This window comes from Balaenoptera musculus, chromosome 2 (genome assembly GCF_009873245.2).
Source record: "Balaenoptera musculus isolate JJ_BM4_2016_0621 chromosome 2, mBalMus1.pri.v3, whole genome shotgun sequence".
NCBI classification, from domain to species: Eukaryota; Metazoa; Chordata; class Mammalia; order Artiodactyla; family Balaenopteridae; genus Balaenoptera; species Balaenoptera musculus.
The window spans coordinates 107,967,415-107,986,224 of record NC_045786.1 but is presented as its reverse complement, the minus strand read 5'-3'; positions in this window follow the sequence as shown (position 1 = coordinate 107,986,224).

Below are 18,810 nucleotides of genomic sequence, written 5' to 3'. Positions count from 1 at the left end.
TGTATGTTTCCACATTTACACCCAGCAAAAGCCATCTCTGTCTCTTCTTTCCCAGAAATAATCCTGAACTTCATTCTGAATGGAAATATTTAGCTGGGACATGTGCTCAAGGCAGAGACAAAAACTTGCCAGTTGGATGCAAAGTGCTGATTGGTTTAACCTAGATTACATATTCCACTCCTGGAGCTGGAGATGATAAGAGCTTTTCTAGAACCGCCTGAATCTTCAAAAAGAGATTAGGACTGTTGGAAAGGAAAGGAAAGAAAGGAAGGGAAGAAATGGATGTTGGAAAGGGGCCAACAAATATCCACTATTATTATTTTTTTTTTTTTAAATAAATTTATTTATTTATTTATTTATGGCTGTGTTGGGTCTTTGTTGCTGCATGCGGGCTTTCTCTAGTTGCAGCGAGTGGGGGCTACTCTTCATTGCGGTGCACGGGCTTCTCATTGCAGTGGCTACTCTTGTTGCAGAGCACGGGCTCTAGGCGCGCGGGCTTCAGTAGTTGTGGTACATGGGCTCAGTAGTTGTGGCTTGCAGGCTCTAGAGCGCAGGCTCAGTAGTTGTGGTGCACGGGCTTAGTTGCTCCGTGGCATGTGGGGTCTTCCTGGATCAGGGCTCGAACCTATGTACCCTGCATTGGCAGGTAGATTCTTAACGACTGTGCCTCCAGGGAAGTCCAAATAACCACTATTATAATATAGTATTTTTTCTTTCTATCCATCTATCAATTCAGCTATTCATACTATTCTAGGTACTATTGTAAGCATTAGGGAGGCAAAGTGGAGTAGTGTTTACTAGAGGTAGGCATATTATCCTTGCAACAACTATGAGAAAATACTATATGGGGTACAGTGAGATACAAGGGATGAAATAATCATTTCTATCGGGTTGGTCAAAAAGTTCCATAAGATCTTATGGAAAAACCCAAAGGAACTTTTTGGTCAACCCAATATTTGGGCGGAAGTCTTTTCAATTGCAAAGACTTTATGATTCTGTGATTATTTTATGGTAGATTTGTTATATTCCATGGAACCTATATTGGAAGGCTCAAACATTAGAACATTATGAAAATAATATTCCTTCTCAATAGTGGATTCATCAAGAAAATTCTTTGACATCCGTAGCATGAAGGTATCAGCAGTATAAGAACAAATGTCTGGGATTCTTTTCCCATATGGCCGGAAGGAATAGAATATTAATGCTCTTCTAGAGATGAAAGAAACTCATGTTGTTAGTGCAAAGCTGTTTGATCTTTCTGAGCTGATTCAGATATCATCAGAATGTTATATATTTGTAATTTAAAAGAAAACAAGATGCCAAATCCAGATTGTTCCTTTGGGCTGACCATTTATTTAAGTGCAGTGTTTTGGATTACGATACTAAACTTCTCTACCACACGAATTGCAATAGAGCAGAATTTGGTAAATGACACCTCTTAATCCCATCTAGGCACGTCTCATTTCAAAGGGCAAAAGATGTCCTCGGTGGAGAAGTCCCATAGCAAAATCTCTGGGTATGAAGGTCACAATGATCAGAAGAACATCAGTTGAAAAATAAATTTAAAATAGCCTGATCTAACTTTGTATAGAAGTATGACAAGGAGACCATTAACTAATTCAAAATCAAACATACCACCAATGTAACTAAATACCATTATGAAAGGCTCTAATGATGGTTACCTTTTCCATTTTATCAGCTGGTGCGACAGTCTGGTAATAAATTACAATCACAACTTACTCTATAAATAACTACTTTAACTTTTAAACCCATGGCATGTCACCTAATTATTTGTTAATCATTAAAGTGATCCATGCATTCCTTTCTCAATCTACTTTTCATCATTAAAATGGTTGGTTCTTGTTAACTGACCATATCCTGCCTTAGTCTCCTATTATCATTCCCTTTTATGATTTATTAATAATATCTTAGAGACCTACCACATTGTATTGCAGAAGGCTTATTGTGGTCAAGTTTGCCCTTGAAAAACCCCTGGGGGAAAAAACCAAACAAACAAAGCCAACAGTCTTAAACCCAAACCCAACCATCTGTGCTGTTTGATGGGGCATTCCTGATGTGGAGCATTAGTACTGGCTGAGAGTTACCACTGAGTACAATTGTTTATGCTGTGCCACTGTGTAGAGCAGACAATACCACACAATCAAAGCCTTCACACTCAAACAGACATCACACTCTGTAATTATATTTGTCTGACAGATTATTATAATTGTACATGGCAGGTAGTATAAAGCAGCTCCTTTTTACAGCCTAAATAATGTGGCATATTCTGCATACTCTAAATCAACCTTGCAGAAGGTAAATTATGAAAGCTAAATGCACGTTGAGTGTTTTTATTTACTCTTTCAGTTAGCATCTTATGTGGTGCTAGACAGCAAAAGAGCATTACCTTATTTTGCCTGGTAGTATTTCACTTAACACTTTGTTATGCAAAGTTCCTCTCTGGATGACAACTTGTTTCGTTTTGGCATACTCCGGGCAGCTCCAGTGATGATTATTTGTAATTCTTTTCCTCACACCCAAACTGACCAAATACCAGATCAGCCTGTGCTAAGTCAAAATGAGGATAAAATCCATTTCTTAAAAATTTTTTAAAAATTAATTACAAACTTAGTTCTATGGCTTCTTTAACAATGAGAATAAAAACAACTTGGGGAAACAGCCATCCAGTTGTTTGCAGAATTTAAAGACTTTGTGATGGCCTTCTAGACAAAGAGACATGTCTTATGGTAGAGGCTTTTAGTGCTTGCAATATCTGATTGGGAGATATCCAAGTAAATGGGAGGATTACAGTTCTCTACCACCTTGCAGTTAGATGGGGCCTTGTTGACTAGTTTTTGCAATTGGTTGTACGTGGAAGTGATGTATATCATTTCCTCTACCAATATGTACTTAGCAACGTGAGACGCTCCAGGGCCCTCTTACTCTGCTGGAGACAGAGGAGTCTGCATGTTCCAGAAGGAGCAGATATTAGAAGGTAGCATCTCTGTCAGCCGCAATCCCTGAGTAGCTGAAGCTGAGCTCCTGCAAGCAGGGGTTTTCATTTGTTACTTCAGCATAATTTAGCCTATCCTGACTGATACATGACTCTTCAGTACTTGATTTGTCTAAATTGGTCACATTTTACACTAGATTTGTGATGTTATATCAAGTTGTCATAGTTTCTACACTATGATGATTCTGTTCCAAAAATATACATGATAAAACCATGAAAGTTATTACACATTGAGTGTGTGACAAATGCTGTCACTGTATAATTTTTACATACAGTATGCCTAATCCTCATAAAAATTTACAAAATGAGATCACTTAGATTAAAGCAGGTAATTGATTTCTAAAGTCCATGCAGGAGTAGTGTTCAAAATCAGTCCTGTCATATATACACTACCAAATGTAAAATAGATAGCTAGTGGGAAGCAGCCACATAGCACAGGGAGATCAGCTCGGTGCTTTGTGACCGCCTTGGGGGGTGGGATGGGGAGGGTGGGAGGGAGGGAGATGCGGGAGGGAGGAGATATGGGAACGTGTGTATATGTGTAGCTGATTCACTTTGTTATAAAGCAGAAAGTAACACACCATTGTGAAGCAATTATACTTCAATAAAGATGTTTTTAAAAAAAAAAAAAAAAAAAATCAGTCCTGTCTAGCTCCAATATCTAGCTAGATTGTTCCATTTTGCTATACTGGTTCATGTTTTTATTTCCCGAAATAGTGAAATGAGTTAAAAAATAAAAGTATAAAAAGTAAATATGAAAAGTAAAGATATTTATATTTCCCAACATTTTATAGTGTTCTATTTATTTACTGCCTGGATTGATGTGTGGGGTTAGATGCGGCATAAGGCTAATCTTAAAAAGCATTGTCGGGGAGGAGAGAAGATGGCGGAAGAGTAAGACGCGGAGATCACCTTCCTTCCCACAGATACAGTAGAAATACATCTACACGTGGAACTGCTCCTACAGAACACCCACTGAACGCTGGCAGAAAACGTCAGACCTCCCAAAAGGCAAGAAACTCCCCCCGTACTTGGGTAGGGCAAAAGAAAAAAGAAATAACAGAGACAAAAGAATAGGGACGGCACCTGCACCAGTGGGAGGGAGCTGTGAAGGAGGAAAGATTTCCACGCACTAGGAAGCCCCTTCGCGGGCAGAGACTGCGGGTGGCAGAGGGGGGAAGCTTCGGAGCCACGGAGGAGAGCGCAGCCACAGGGGTGCGGAGAGCAAAGCAGAGAGATTCCCGCAGAGAGGCTCGGCGCCGAGCAGCACTCAGCAGCCCGAGAGGCTTGTCTGCTCCCCCGCCGGGGCGGGCGGGGCTGGGAGCTGAGGCTCGGCTTCGGTCGGATCGCAGGGAGAGGACTGGGGCTGGCCGCGTGAACACAGCCTGAAAGGGTTAGCGCACCGCAGCTGGCTGGGAGGGAGACCGGGAGAAAGTCTGCAGCTGCCGAAGAGGCAAGAGACTTTTTCTTGCCTCTTTGTTTCGGGGCGCGCAAGGAGAGGGGATTCAGAGCGCCGCCTAAACGAACTCCAGAGAAGGGCGCGAGCCGCGGCGATCAGCGCGGACCCCAGAGACGGGCGTGAGACGGTGGGGCTGCTGCTGCCGCCTCCAAAAATCCTGTGTGCGAGCACAGGTCACTCTCCACACCGCCCCTCCCGGTAGCCTGTGCCGCCCGCCACTGCCAGGGTCCCGTGATCCGGGGACAACTTCCCTGGGAGAACGCACTGCGCGCCTCAGGCTGGTGCAACGTCACGCCGGCCTCTGATGCCGCAGGCTCGCCCCGCCTCCTCCGTACCCCTCCCTCCCCGCGGCCTGGGTGAGCCAGAGCCCCCGAAGCAGCTGCTCCTTTAACCCCGTCCTGTCTGGGCGGGGAATAGACGCCCTCAGGCGACCTACACGCAGAGGCGGGTCCAAATCTAAAGCTGAACCCCAGGAGCTGTGCGAACAGGGAAGAGAAGGGGAAATCTCTCCCAGCAGCCTCAGAAGCAGCGGATTAAAACTCCACAAACAACTTGATGTGCCTGCATCTGTTGAATACCTGAATAGACAACGAATCATCCCAAATTCAGGAGGTGGACTTTGGGAGCAGGATATATTAATTTTTCCCCTTTTCTTTTTTTTTGTGAGTGTATATGTATATGCTTCTGGGTGAGATTTTGTCTGTATATCTTTGCTTTACAATAGCTTTATTTTACTTCACTATATTATAGCCTCTTTCTTTCTTTCTTTCTATTTTTTCTCCCTTTTACTCTGAGCCGTGTGGACGAAAGGCTCTCGGTGCTCCAGCCAGGCATCAGGGCCATGCCTCTGAGGTGGGAGAGCCAACTTCAGGACACTGGTCCACAAGAGACCTCCCAGCTCCACGTAATACCAAACGGCAAAAATCTCTCAGAGATCTCCATCTCAACATCAAGACCCAGCTTCACTCAACGACCAGCAAGCTACAGTGCTGGACACCCTATGCCAAACAACTAGCAAGACAGGAACACAGCCCCATCCATTAGCAGAGAGGCTGCCTAAAATCATAATAAGGCCACAGACACCCCCAAATACACCACCAGACGTGGACGTGCCCACCAGAAAGACAAGATCCAGCCTCATCCACCAGAGCTCAGGCACTAGTTCCCTCCACCAGGAAGCCTACACAACCCACTGAACCAACCTTAGCCACTGGGGACAGATACCAAAAACAACGGGAACTACAAACCTGCAGCCTGTGAAAAGGAGACCCCAAACACAGTAAGATAAGCAAAATGAGACGACAGAAAAACACACAGCAGATGAAGGAGCAGGGTCAAAACACACCAAACTTAACAAATGAAGAGGAAATAGGTAGTCTACCTGAAAAAGAATTCAGAATAATGATAGTAAGGATGATCCAAAATCTTGGAAATAGAATAGACAAAATGCAAGAAACATTTAACAAGGACGTAGAAGAACTAAAGAGGAACCAAGCAACGATGAAAAACACAATAAATGAAATTAAAAATACTCTAGATGGGATCAATAGCAGAATAACTGAGGCAGAAGAAAGGATAAGTGACCTGGAAGATAAAATGGTGGAAATAACTACTACAGAGCAGGATAAAGAAAAAAGAATGAAAAGAACTGAGGACAGTCTCAGAGACCTCTGGGACAACATTAAACGCACCAACATTCGAATTATAGGGGTCCCAGAAGAAGAAGAGAAAAAGAAAGGGACTGAGAAAATATTTGAAGAGATTATAGTTGAAAACTTCCCTAATATGGGAAAGGAAATAGTTAATCAAGTCCTGGAAGCACAGAGAGTCCCATACAGGATAAACCCAAGGAGAAACACGCCAAGACACATATTAATCAAACTGTCAAAAATTAAATATAAGGAAAACATATTAAAGGCAGCAAGGAAAAAACAACAAATAACACACAAGGGAATCCCCATAAGGTTAACATCTGATCTTTCAGCAGAAACTCTGCAAGCCAGAAGGGAGTGGCAGGATATACTTAAAGTGATGAAGGAGAAAAACCTACAACCAAGATTACTCTACCCAGCAAGGATCTCATTCAGATTCGATGGAGAAATTAAAACCTTTACAGACAAGCGAAAGCTGAGAGAGTTCAGCACCACCAAACCAGCTTTACAACAAATGCTAAAGGAACTTCTCTAGGCAAGAAACACAAGAGAAGGAAAACACCTACAATAACAAACCCAAAACATTTAAGAAAATGGGAATAGGAACATACATATCGATAATTACCTTGAATGTAAATGGATTAAATGCTCCCACCAAAAGACACAGGCTGGCTGAATGGATACAAAAACAAGACCCATATATATGCTGTCTACAAGAGACCCACTTCAGACCTAGAGACACATACAGACTGAAAGTGAGGGGATGGAAAAAGATATTCCATGCAAATGCTGGAGTAGCAATTCTCATATCAGACAAAATAGACTTTAAAATAAAGACTATGACAAGAGACAAAGAAGGACACTATATAATGATCAAGGGATCGATCCAAGAGGAAGGTATAACAATTGTAAATATTTATGCACCCAACATAGGAGCACCTCAATACATAAGGCAAATACTAACAGCCATAAAAGGGGAAATCGACAGTAACACGATCATAGTAGGGGACTTTAACACCCCACTTTCACCAATGGACAGATCATCCAAAATGAAAATAAATAAGGAAACACAAGCTTTAAATGATACATTAAACAATATGGACTTAATTGATATTTATAGGACATTCCACCCAAAAACAACAGAATACACATTTTTCTCAAGTGCTCATGGAACATTCTCCAGGATAGATCATATCTTGGGTCACAAATCAAGCCTTGGTAAATTTAGGAAAATTGAAATCGTATCAAGTATCTTTTCCGACCACAACGCTATGAGACTAGATATCAATTACAGGAAAAGATCTGTAAAAAATACAAACACATGGAGGCTACACAATACATTACTTAATAACGAAGTGATTACTGAAGAAATCAAAGGGGAAATCAAAAAATACCTAGAAACAAATGACAATGGAGATACGACGACCCAAAACCTATGGAACGCAGCAAAAGCAGTGCTAAGAGGGAAGTTTATAGCAATACAAGCCTACCTCAAGAAACAGGAAACATCTCGAATAAACAACCTAACCTTGCACCTAAAGCAATTAGAGAAAGAAGAACAAAAAAACCCCAAAGCCAGCAGAAGGAAAGAAATTATAAAGATCAGGTCAGAAATAAATGAAAAAGAAATGAAGGAAACAATAGCAAAAATCAATGAAACTAAAAGCTGGTTCTTTGAGAAGATAAACAAAATTGATAAACCATTAGCCAGACTCATCAAGAGAAAAAGGGAGAAGACTCAGATCAATAGAATTAGAAATGAAAAAGGAGAAGTAACCACTGACACTGCAGAAATACAAAAGATCATGAGAGATTACTACAAGCAACTCTATGCCAATAAAATGGACAACCTGGAAGAAATGGACAGAGTCTTAGAAATGCACAAACTGCTGAGACTGAACCAGGAAGAAATAGAAAATATGAACAGACCAGTCACAAGCACTGAAATTGAAACTGTGATTAAAAACCTTCCAACAAACAAAAGCCCAGGACCAGATGGCTTCACAGGAGAATTCTATCAAACATTTAGAGAAGAGCTAACACCTATCCTTCTCAAACTCTTCCAAAATATTGCAGAGGGAGGAACACTCCCAAACTCATTCTACGAGACCACCATCACCCTGATACCAAAACCAGACAAAGATGTCACAAAGAAAGAAAACTACAGGCCAATATCACTGATGAACATAGCTGCAAAAATCCTCAACAAAATACTAGCAAACAGAATCCAACAGCACATTAAAAGGATCATACACCATGATCAAGTGGGGTTTATCCCAGGAATGCAAGGATTCTTCAATATACGCAAATCAATCAACGTGATACACCATATTAACAAATTGAAGGAGAAAAACCATATGATCATCTCAATAGATGCAGAGAAAGCTTTTGATAAAATTCAACACCCATTTATGATAAAAGCCCTGCAGAAAGTAGGCATAGAGGGAACTTTCCTCAACATAATAAAGGCCATATATGACAAACCCACAGCCAACATTGTCCTCAATGGTGAAAAACTGAAACCATTTCCACTAAGATCAGGAACAAGACAAGGTTGCCCACTCTCACCACTATTATTCAACATAGTTTTGGAAGTGTTAGCCACAGCAATCAGAGAAGACAAAGAAATAAAAGGAATCCAAATCAGAAAAGAAGAAGTAAAGCTGTCACTATTTGCAGATGACATGATACTATACATAGAGAATCCTAAAGATGCTACCAGAAAACTCCTAGAGCTAATCAATGAATTTGGTAAAGTAGCAGGATACAAAATTAATGCATAGAAATCTCTTGCATTTCTATACACTAATGACGAAAAATCTGAAAGTGAAATTAAGAAAACACTCCCATTTACCATTGCAACAAAAAGAATAAAATATCTAGGAATAAACCTACCTAAGGAGACAAAAGACCTGTACGCAGAAAATTATAAGACACTGATGAAAGAAATTAAAGATGATACAAATAGATGGAGAGATATACCATGTTCCTGGATTGGAAGAATCAACATTGTGAAAATGACTCTACTACCCAAAGCAATCTACAGATTCAATGCAATCCCTATCAAACTACCACTGGCATTTTTCACAGAACTAGAACAAAAAATCTCACAATTTGTATGGAAACACAAAAGACCCCGAATAGCCAAAGCAATCTTGAGAACGAAAAATGGAGCTGGGGGAATCAGGCTCCCTGACTTCAGGCTATATTACAAAGCTTCAGTAATCGAGACACTTTGGTACTGGCACAAAAACAGAAATATAGATCAATGGAACAGGATAGAAAGCCCAGAGATAAACCCACACACATATGGTCACCTTATCTTTGATAAAGGAGGCAAGCATATACAGTGGAGAAAAGACAGCCTCTTCAATAAGTGGTGCTGGGAAAATTGGACAGGTACATGTAAAAGTATGAAATTAGAACACTCCCTGACACCATGCACAAAAATAAACTCAAAATGGATTAAAGACCTAAGTGTAAGGGCAGACACTATCAAACTCTTAGAGGAAAACATAGGCAGAACACTCTATGACATACATCACAGCAAGATTCTTTTTGACCCGGCTCCCAGAGAAATGGAAATAAGAACAGAAATAAACAAATGGGACCTAATGAAACTTAAAAGCTTTTGCACAGCAAAGGAAACCATAAACAAGACCAAAAGACAACCATCAGAATGGGAGAAAATATTTGCAAATGAAGCAACTGACAAAGGATTAATCTCCAAGATTTACAAGCAGCTCATGCAGCTCAATAACAAAAAAACGAACAACCCAATCCAAAAATGGGCAGAAGACCTAAATAGACATTTCTCCAAAGAAGATATACAGATGGCCTACAGACACATGAAAGAATGCTCAACATCATTAATCATTAGAGAAATGCAAATCAAAACTACAATGAGATATCATCTCACACTGGTCAGAATGGCCATCATCAAAAAATCTAGAAACAATAAATGCTGGAGAGGGTGTGGAGGAAAGGGAGCACTCTTGCACTGTTGGTGGGAATGTAAATTGATACAGCCACTATGGAGAACAGTATGGAGGTTCCTTAAAAAACTAAAAATAGAACTACCATACGACCCAGCAATCCCACTACTGGGCATATACCCTGAGAAAACCATAGGTCAAAAAGAGTCATGTACCAAAATGTTCATTGCAGCTCTATTTACAATAGCCAGGACATGGAAGCAACCTAAATGTCCATCGACAGATGAATGGATAAAGAAGATGTGGCACATATATACAATGGAATATTACTCAGCCATAAAAAGAAATGAAATGGAGGTATTTGTAATGAGGTGGATGGAGTTAGAGTCTGTCATACAGAGTGAAGTAAGTCAGAAAGAGAAAAACAAATACAGTATGCTAACACATATATACGGAATCTAAGGGAAAAAAAAAAAAAAAAAAAGGCCACGAAGAACCTAGTGGCAAGACGGGAATAAAGACACAGACCTACTAGAGAATGGACTTGAGGATATGGGGAGGGGGTGGGGTGAGATGTGACAGGGTAAGAGAGTGTCATGGACATACATACACTACCAAATGTAAAACAGATAACTAGTGGGAAGCAGCCGCATAGCACAGGGAGATCAGCTCGGTGCTTTGTGACCACCTAGAGGGGTGGGATGGGGAGGGTGGGAGGGAGGGAGATGCAAGAGGGAGGAGAAATGGGAACATATTGTATATGTATAACTGATTCACTTTGTTATAAAGCAGAAGCTAACACACCATTGTAAGGCAATTATACTTCAATAAAGATGTTTAAAAAAAAAAAAAAAAGCATTGTCTTCAGACACTGTTATTCCAGGAAGAAGACATGAAACATACATAAATGCATTCAAATAAAATGGCTGATATTTTAAATGATCAATCCAACTTTTGAATTTTGACACATTTGTCTATGAACTTCTTGGATTCTTAGGACTGAAGTCAATTTCAGTCCTATCTCATAGGACTGTTGTATTAAATATGTCAATATAATTAGAGCAGAAATTAACATGCAGTAAGGTCTGGGCTAGGGCTGAGACTAGGGTGAGGCCAGAGAAGCACCTAGAGTGTGAAATTTAAGGAGGCGCTTACAAAACCCTGAGAGTGCCTTCTTTTTTTTTTTTTTTTTTAACATCTTTATTGGAGTATAGTTGCTTTACAATGTTATGTTAGTTTCTGCTGTATAACAAAGTGAATCAGCTATATGTATACATATATCCCCATATCCCCTCCCTCTTGCATCTCCCTCCCACCCTCCCTATCCCACCCCTTTAGGTGGTCACAAAGCACCGAGCTGATCTCCCTATGCAGCTGCTTCCCACTAGCTATCTATTTTACATTTGGTAGTGTATATATGTCAATACTACTCTCTCACTTTGTCCCAGCTTACACTTCCCCTTCCCCATGTCCTCAAGTCCATTCTCTACGTTTGCGTCTTTATTCCTGTCCTGCCCCTAGGTTCGTCAGAACCACTTTTTTTTTTTTTTTTTAGATTCCAATTCCATATGTATATGTTAGCATACGGTATTTGTTTTTCTCTCTCTGACTTACTTCACTCTGTATGACAGACTCTAGGTCCATTCACCTCACTACAAATAACTCAATTTCGTTTCTTTTTATGGCTGAGTAATATTCCATTGTATATATGTGCCACATCTTCCTTATCCATTCATCTGTCGATGGACACTTGGGTTGCTTCCATGTCCTGGCTATTGTAAATAGTGCTGCAATGAACACTGTGGTACATGACTCTTTTTGAATTATGGTTTTCTCAGGGTATATGCCCAGTAGTGGGATTGCTGGGTTGTATGGTAGTTCTATTTGTAGTTTTTTAAGGAACCTCCATACTGTTCTCCATAGTGGCTGTATCAATTTACATTCCCACCAACAGTGCAAGAGGGTTCCCTTTTCTCCACACCCTCTCCAGCATATATTGTTTGTAGATTTTTTGATGATGGCCATTCTGACCAGTGTGAGGTGATACCTCATTGTAGTTTTGATTTGCATTTCTCTAATGATTAGTGATGTTGAACATCCTTTCATGTGTTTGTTGGAAATCTGTATATGTCCTTTGGAGAAATGTCTATTTAGGTCTTCTGCCCATTTTTGGATTGGGTTGTTTGTCTTTTTTGATACTGAGCTGCATGAGCTGTTTGTACATTTTGGAGATTAATCCTTTGTCAGTTGCTTTGTTTGCAAATATCTTCTCCCACTCTGAGGATCTTGTTCCCCAGGTGCCTCTCCTGTCCTACTCTAGTACTGATCCTAGGTTGAGCTATTATTAATTCATTCATTTACGTATGCTTTACTGTGGAAAGGCATAAGGAGGGTTTTCTTATGCACACAAAAATAGGGATATTTAGAGTTCCTACCCTATGAGTTTTTGTGAGGATCACGTGAGATAATTCACTAGCCTGTAGTAAACATCAAATAAATGTGAGCTTTAAAATCAGAAGGTGATGGACTAGGTAACCTCTAATGTTGCCTCCCACTCTAAAAAAATCTGTATTTAGACCTAGCCAGTTAAAATGTTGTAAATGTACTGATACCTGCCTTGAAGAAGGGTGGCACCAACATTTAGCAGTGTGACTCTGTGGGGGTGGGATCATCATAGAGTGGAGAAAAAACATGTTCTCAGTCTTTAGGGGCTCACAATCAGGCTGAAAAAAGGCAGGTGAATAAGTAAAACATATTCTCATACATATGTAACAACACTATCTATATCCAAATACACTTTCCATGGGGAATGGCATGCTGTTGAGATGGAACGCTTTGGAAAGCTACTTTTCATTCTAATCAGTCAGGAATGATTTTGAGAAGGTGGCCAGCTTTGAGTTCTTTGAAGCATTTGCTGGGAGAGGGCCATTGTTTAGTCTAATGGGAGTTTGGAAGGGTGTTTGAAGGCTGGGAGATAGGATGGGTGGAATTTTAGGTTTAGAGCTGAATCAGTGAAGAACTGAGAAGGTGAAGGTAGATATATTAAAAAGTGAAATGATGGGATAAAGGAACACAGTTTAGCATGAGGATATGCAAGAGAGGTATTGGATGATCGTGATGGACACGTCCAAGAACTTCATGCGGAGGTGGTGAGACCCTTAAGGAGTGTTAATGTAACTGCTCATTTACCCATCTCATTTATCAAGGTGAGCCTCTTGGCCTAACTGATATCTATTAGCTGTTATCTAAGGGCCCAAAGAAATATAGAACTGCTGAAAATCCTTGAGATTTGGCCCAGATTGCTACAGACTGTACTTCTGTCAAGAGAGGTTTGTTAGAATTTCTCGTTATTAATTAATTAACTGGTCAACAAGCTGAAAAAGGTCCACATGCCACTCAAAAATAGAGTTACATCTTTATATAACATAAATTAAGTGCTGCTTCTGATATTTGAGGAAAATGTAGGAAAAACATAAACATTCCCTGGTGGCTTTGGCTTTGAAATAAAGACATACCCAGTGTGGATGCTTAAATATTTCTGCCATGGCATATGGCGTAGTGCAAGTTATACAGCAGGTGCTCAATAAATATCTGTTGAATGAATCAATCAATAAATGAGAATTGTCTTTGGATTAAGTATAAGTTATTGTGCAGTGTTTCTTAAGTGTGTATATTATTTCATATCTTTATTCTACGGATGATGTTGTAGAAACAAATTACATGAAGTGCACATTATAGAATTATAGAAGTAAAATGTTAATTGATGTAGATGCAATTATTTTGAGGGGTTTTATTTCGAGGTAAAAGGGGTGTGTGTGTGTGTGTGTGTGTGTATGTAATATAGCCTTAAAATTAAATGGAAGTTCAGCAGGCTGTCAGTCAAAGATGCCTCATTTCTCCTTCCTGTAGTCTTTGCAGCAGGCCAGCTTGGGCTTCTTTGTAGGGTGATCTTGAGATTCCCAACAGCAAGAGAGGGTAAGCCCTAATGTGCAAGCACTTTTCAAGCCTCTGCTTATATCATATTTTTGAATGTCTCATTGGTCAAAGAAAGTCATATGGCCAAATCTAGATTTGAGGGGAAAAAAAATAAACTCCACTTCTTGATGACAAACATAGCAAAGTCACATTGCGAGAGATGGGAGGGATTACCAGGGCCGTCTTTGCTGACAGTCTGCCACACTTACTATCTGAATAAACTGGTATGTCAAGTAATGGTTGATGAAGTGAAGCTTATGAAGCTTTTACACCTTTTAAATATAAACTAGTGCAAATGCAAGTTTATCTTCCAAATAAAAACCCTTCCACTGACTTATATCCCCAACTAGTTTTTTTTTTGAGTTATGTATTGGTGGATTTATGTACAATGTAATGGGAATTGTCATAATTTTGGATAGACTCGTGGAATTTTGTAGTCCTTGCTAATGTCATATTCCATGAATAACTTGGAAGAAAAAAAAAAGTGCAACAGCTCTAGAGATCTGGGAAAAATTAGGTAAGGGGGACAGATGATAGTCTTTTGTTTCACTGCTTTTTTTGTGGGGGGGAGTGTATAATATATAGTGGTAAAGATATAGAACCTGCCTGTCCAGGTCCCAATCTTGGCTCTGCCATTTTTGAGTTGTTTACCTTGGGAAAATAAATTAATTTGTCTTTCCATAAAAAAAAATTAAATGGAATAGAAAAGTCTGAGTTGCTAAATTCACAAAAGTCGGAGGCTTTAAGAGTTGCAAAATGTCTTGTGAGGAGTCCAGATAGACAGGCTTAGGTACTCAAAAAGAATTTGCTATAAATTCATCAACATCATAATTGGGCTGTGGGGGCAATCTAAATGGCCAACCATGGGCAACACAGTGTTTCTCAATGGAATATTATACAGCTATTAAAGGGTTCTTGTAGTTGGAGAATATGTGAACACAGGGAAAGATGTTAACAAGACACTAAGTGAAAGAAAGAAACTTAAAAATCAGTGTGTGCCAGATTAACTCATTCAAACATGCACAGAAGAAGCCTGGAATAATGATATCTGAAATCAATAACAAAATCATTTCAGAGAGATATAATCACTGATATTTTTTTCTCTCATGCTTGTGTGTATTTCTGAATTTTTTTTACAATGGCCCCAGAATTTAAAAAATTGTATTCAATTATTTCTTAAAATAAAGAAGAGGCCCAAAAGGACCTGCTAAAATTGGAGACACTACCCTCTTTTTATTTCCATGTTGAACTCAATGTCAACCTCCAAGTGCCTCTGACCTTAGCATCACCTATACCAGTGATTCGCCCTCCTGCTTGTGCATGGATTTAATATCTCCTGCTATTTTAATACAGACCACATCCTACCCAGCCCTGAATTCTACTTCATAAAATAGATTTATGAACTAGATACGACCTATGTTTTTTGGTACCTGAGCATATTTTTGGTTACCATGAATATTCATGAATATAGCTCATAGTAGCCCCACTCTGCTCCATAGCCTTCACTACAACAAGGGCAGTTTCTGGAATAATAAGGTCACATGGTATGTGAGGACAGTACCTTTGTTGATGGATGGAATAAAAGACAGAAAGGTCAGAGAGAAGACTATTACAAGGGACCGTTTCAGAACTGACCGGGCCTGTAGAAAGGTCATATTAGGCTGCTTAGCATTTTAAAGAAAATGATTTGATTTGTTTGCTTAATACAGCGTAAGTACCACTGTCAACACATATAGCGTTTTAACATTATGAGCTTATTAAAATAGTAAATCTGTGGAGAACATTCAAATCTTCACACAATTATGCTTGAACCTAATGTTCAAGTGAAAACAGGCGATGGTTATAACATCGTACAACACTGGAGACAACTTCTCAGCCTGCAGGTACAAAAAAATGTTACTTATTGCCCGAGCTTTGTGCCAGCTCCTTTTAATCTGTCTGCTTGTTGTGTTTCATTCAAATTATAACACCTTTTCCTGCAAGATAAATTAACAGGTTTTTTTTTTTTTTTCTAGTTTTAAGTTTAGATCCTTCGAAAAGCTTAACGTAAAGTAGAGTCATTAGGCTTTGGTAAGAGGCCAAATTTAGGCAGAGCAGATACAAAAATACTTAGTGTAAAATAAAAATTCAAATATGGGATGCATGCATGGAGCTGCCTGACTGCTGTATTTATGAGGGCCTGCAGGTTTGTTTTAATTTCTTCCTGCATTCGTGAATCCTTGTTTTTATTGTTCTGCTGTCCCTTCTCTTACTGTGGTGGCTTTGTGTTTGGCTTTCATTTCCCTTTCCTGGTCCTTCTTTAATGAAGAAATTAATTTTTTTCTTATCACTCATTAGATGTTTTTTGAAAGGTGAAAAGTATTCTCTCTTCTTGAGTAATCATTAATTTATCTAAGGCAGTTATATTTTCTTGACTTTGAAGCGGTATAGGTGAGCATCTTGGTTTGGAGGTACAAAACGGAGACCATGAAAGAAGAAAGTTGGTGAATAATAACTCTCTGGAGCCCAAAGCCTTCCATTTCAGAGGCATAAAGGCCCGCACAGCCGTGACTTTCAAACAGGCATTGTCTTTAAAATGTGTCTAGGTAGGGAGACAGTTGGGAAGCAGATGATATCCCAGGTGGAGGACATTTCAGTTCTCTTCCTGACAATTTAGTTGGATATACTGTTATTTTCCCAAGGTTCTAAGGGATTCATATGTGAATCGACATCTATTATTAAATATCACTATGTGCAGTCACTTAGGATATGTATGTAAAAGCAAGAGGCTATGTATATAAAAGCAAGATGAACAGTACTGCTTTCAAAGTGTTTCTAATCCAGATGTGTTAATACCATACCATCATATAAGATTTTGCAGATTTATTAATCTGATCCTTACAATAATCCTAAAATGTAGGAAAAGCAGATACAATGATTTTTAATTTATAGATGATAAAATTGGGTCTCATAGTGGGTAAGGATCACACAACTAGTAAGCAGCAAAGCTGGAACCCAATGTCAAATCACTTGATTTTGAGTCCAGCCAGCGTAATGGTTCTCACCTCGGATGACATGGGAATTAGAATTGCAGAGGTAATATTTTTGATTGCTCGTTGCAGGTGCCTTCATAGATTTTGGCATGCGATCAGAGGATTTAGATAAATACTCTCTCCTCTACACGTATTAGACTATGGAGGGGAGCAAAGTGAGGTGGGTGGGAGGGCACTCATAAATATAAACATTTAAATATACATATGCATTTATTTTCAGATGTTTTTGATGTTCTTGCTTTACACAACTGAACCCACCCATTAAGAAGCACTGAGGTAAATATCTGCATGAGAAAAGATAAGCCAGGGTACAAGAAGTGTCACTTGGGTAACAAACAAGGGGTTGCATTCCGTCCCACCTGCCTCCTCTTTGAAAGCTTGTCTTTATATCCCCGCAATACCTGGTACAGGACCTTATTTTATTAGCTACTAAACAAATTCTGGGCAAACTGAATACAGGTCTTGATGTTCCCTTGGAATCTGGCATGATCAGGCCCAGGCCCTAAATTAGTTCCCTTGAGTTGGGGACTTGCTCCAATCACTTGGGATTTTTCTCTAATCTGTAACAGTTACACTAATCGGATTTAAAAGTGACTGAACACTTTTATTATAGCCTGCCAGAGGTATGCATTAAAATTTAACACTGTTTCCTCTTTGAACAGAAAGAAAGTACTTATGGTGTGATTATATAGGATTAGAATTTTTCATTAAAAAGGGTTTTAAACACTTCGGCAAGTAAAAGGCAGAATCCTATTTAATGAGTTTTTAAAGGTAGCGAAAGTAAGCAAAGTTTAACAGAACTGTTTTCTCTCCCCTTACATAAAGTTCCCCTTTCACTGCAATGTACCATGCATAAAAATCATGGCTTTATGACTTGTAAAGGATTGTTATTTGCACAGAGCAACAGAAGACAAAGCCTGTTATAAAACGATGGAGAGTTTATACAGAAATCTAAGAGCAGATCAGAATGCTTCACAGCCTTGAGTTTGGAGAATATCTGAATTATAACTATAAAGTGATTTTATAGACTCCACACTTTGAACTGGGGGAGGTATTTGATGGTCTGTGATCATCTTAAGAGGCTTATAGCCTGGATTCCTAAAGAAAGTTCAAGGTCCAGGAATTTGAAGGCAGTTATTGATGTTTGGAGAGCTCCATCTGTGTGGCACACAGCGGTGAATAGGTGCCTGGGGCCTTCCCTGTGGGGCATGGTTCTTATGGAGGTTGGCAGATGTGGTGTCATTCAATACTGCCCCAGTTGCCACATGCAAACGCAGAAGCCACATAATACAAAGCCCAGGCTTCTGGAAACAGGAAATCTAGCCAAAATATTTAACCAAGTAATTTTATCACTGCCTTTGAAATGGCTATGGTATGCATTTTAGTCAGGTTCAGGAGCACACGTATCTCAAATAAAGAACCTGGGCTGAAATAAACCTACCTCAGATCTGTTTACCCAGTAAGATCTAAAGATTCCCTTTTCCAAGCATTTCTGAAATAGGAGTTGCTGGAATTGGAGCAAGGCAGCTCAGTGGCAACAGTTTAAGTTTTCTCTGATGTGAACTTTGATAGGAACAGAGTGGCTATTGGAAATGTTGTGTGTACAGTCTCATTTATGGCTAATTAGAAGTATTTTTGTGACTCGATATGGGGAAATGGGTCATGGGTGTCAGCACACTGCATTGCACAATTAATAAGAATTGGCCCTAAAGCCACATGTATCATACTTGGAAGCAAACTCTGA